The following is a 3,254-nucleotide window of genomic DNA, read 5'->3' on the forward strand; positions in this document are numbered from 1 at the left end:
ATATTGCACTCCTTCCTAATCTCCTCTTACCCTATGCCTGGGATTTTCCTGAAGGTTCCCATTTCTCCTTGGCTTGATTTATGCAGCTGCGTTAGATAAATGGCGCTTGCACCATCTATCCTTGTTATGACAGCCACCAGACATGCACCGTGCATCCATTTCTCTCCCTGCTGACCTCGCTAGTCATCGCTGGAGTGTGCGTGAACCAAAAGCAAAGGAGGAGAGCTGTGATTACTCTCTGCGGTGATGAGGGAAACATCGCGAAACAGCGTGGCATCAAAAGCAATGCAAGCACCCTGCTGATGGGTTGCTGCTCCTGTGGCTAATAAAAAACAAGTGAGGACAGACTTTTAAGTGGGGTCTGTAGCGACAGAACAAGGGGTAATGGTTTTAAACCTAAAGAGGGGAGATTTAGAGTAGATATAAGGAAAAATTTTTTACGCTGAGGGTGATGAAATGCTAGCCCAGGTTGCCCAGAGAGAATCATAGAATCATCTAGGTTGGAAGGGACCTTTAAGATCATCGAGTCCAACCATCAATCTAACACTGCCAAAACCACCACTAAACCATGTCCCTCAACACCATGTCTACCTGTCTTTTAAATACCTCCAGGGGTGGAGACTCCATCACTTCCCCAGACAGCTCCAGACGTGGGAGATGCCCCATCTCTGGAGGTGTTCAAGCCCAGGTTGGACGGGCCTCTGAGGAACCTGGTCTAGTTGAAGATGTCCCTGCCCATGGCAGGGTGTTGGACTAGATGGCCTTTAAAGATCCCTTCCCACCCAAACCATTCTGTGATTTTATTATTCTATTCTATGATTCTAAAAGTCAGGGCTTCTGGACTGGATAGAGAATCTCTTTTAGTTTAAAACCGCTTTTAGTTTAAAACCATTACCCCTTGCCCTATCGCTACAGGCCCTGCTAAAAAGTCTGTCCCCAACTTTCCTGTAGCCCCTTTAGCGACTGGAAGGGGCTATAAGATCTCCCCAGAGCCTTGTCTTCTCCAGGCTGAATAACCCCAACAAGAAGGAGGTTGAGCAGCATTTCCTTCCACAACACAGATAAATGGTTGTGTGGTTTCATTTTCTCTCTTCAATTACAGAGAGTGACAGAGAAATCTCCTCTTGCTGAGAAATGTAGCTTTGACTATTTCCATGTGTTTTGCCTCCTGCTGTGACTTTGATGCTGTGCTGCAGATATGCGTCAGGTACAGGGTCGGTGGCTCTTTCAGCATCCTGAATCCCCGTCCAAGGGCGTGGGGCACGTTGGCTCGTGGAGGCACAATCAGGACAACGGTTTCTCTTCCCAGTCTTTTCCTCTCTGACCTTTCCAAGCCAAATCCCTGCTCCTCTGTCCCCCTTCACTCTGTGCAGCACTGATGCCCCGGGGCCCAGGCTTGTTTATACCCATGGATTGTCCTGTGATAGAGATTATCACTCTGCTACCCTAGTAAAACCTTGCATCTTAATATTATGATTATTATTATTATTTTTAAATGCAGAAAGCCCCAAGCATGTGGAATCAGGAGGGCTGCTTTGCCCCGTGTTTGCAGAGCATGTTTTGGCAGTTCGTGGCTGTTCTTGATGCTTTGGCGCTGATGGAGGTGGACGCTGAGGGTGATGTGGTCATCCCAGGGCTGGTGATGCTGAAGCCCAGCTGAGGTGCAGCAGACGGTCCCAGGTGACATAGCCACACTGGGACTCATGGCTTTAATTTCTGCCCCGCTTTGCAAGACAGAGAGCTCTGCCTTGCAGGGATGAGCACACTTTGCTGGCCAGCAGCATATGGAAGTTATTCATGGATGGAGTTAAAACCACTGGTACAACGTGGAAAACTTCAACACTCATCCTGCAGCTGTGGAAGGGACATTGGGCTTAAAAGCCAGACAAGGTTTTCCCAGCTCTTATTGCCCAAGTTGCCCTGTCTCATGCAAGGGGTCCCTAGGGAAAAACGTGCACAGTGCTTGCTGCACCTGACCCCAAATCGAGCCAGCGACTCTCCTGTTCATGGTAGAGCCCAATGGATGAAGCCAAGGGGGACCTTGAGCCTTCTCCTCCACAGCTGTCTGTGGTGTCCTGGGTCCCTTTCCACTTTGTGTTTCATCTGTGCGTTTCACTCTTGCCTTCGCTTTTGCTCAGTTCTTTCTCCTTCCATATTTATTATTAATATATACATTTGCTGCCTAATTTCTTCCTCCTTTTCTATTATTTAACTACACCCAGGCTACGGGTAGGGTTCTCTGGCTCAAAATATGCTTTCAAATTACAGCTGCAGCTGTGCGTGGACCAGAACAGATTAGAGCCTCCATCACCCTCCGGGGCTCGGATCGGCCCCGGCGTGTGCTGCTTTCCAGCATCCCCAACACGATGGGATCTGAGGGCATTCAGGATGTCCCATGTTTTACAGAGCAGAGTCCTTTAAGACTTGACCATTTGTCTCGTATGTGCCAAACTAAACGCTAACAATTGCACTAGGGCTGTTACCTTCAGAAGGGTTTAATCCTGCAGCCTGCAGGGCTCTTGTGCTCCTCTGAATTGTCCATATCCCGCACGATGCTGTGGAAAGGGGAGCGTGGGAGGGGAATGCGTGGGTGGGAGAAGTGGGCTGGGGACCCTGCAAGTGGGATGTGCTCCTGGTCCCAAAGTGATGTGCTGGGAAACAACCCCTTCCCATGCATTTCCCAGCACCTGCACAGCCTTCTCCCTCCCCAGTCCAGAAACAAGCGGAAGGAGAAAAATCCCTCTGGGAACCCGGAAAACATGTATTATTTTACATTTCTGCAGAAAAATAAACATAAAATTTCTTGGTGGAAGGAGCAGGGCAGGCCCTACATTAACCCTTGTACATCCTTCTCCCATTGTCCTCTCCCAGAGAGACTTCATAGGCAGAAACCGTCTTGGTGCTACCAGGAGGCCAATGGCATCCTGGGGGGCGTCAAGCAGAGTGTGGCCAGCAGGTGGAGGGAGGTCATCCTCCCCCTCTGCTCTGCCCTGGGGAGGCCACATCTGGAGCACTGTGTCCAGTTCGGGGCTCCCCGGGTCAAGAAGGACAGGGAACTGCTGGAGAGGGTCCAGCAAAGGGCTACAAAGACAATGAGGGGACTGGAACATTTTTGTTATGAGGAAAGGCTGAGGGACTTGGGGCTGTTCAGTCTGGAGGAGAGAAGCCTGAGGGGGGATCTTATTAATGCTGATAAATCCTTCAAGGGAGGTGCCGGGGGATGGGAACAGTCTGTTTCCAGTGGTGCCCAGTGA

This window comes from Charadrius vociferus, unplaced genomic scaffold (genome assembly GCF_000708025.1).
Source record: "Charadrius vociferus isolate BGI_N301 unplaced genomic scaffold, ASM70802v2 scaffold407, whole genome shotgun sequence".
NCBI classification, from domain to species: domain Eukaryota; kingdom Metazoa; phylum Chordata; class Aves; order Charadriiformes; family Charadriidae; genus Charadrius; species Charadrius vociferus.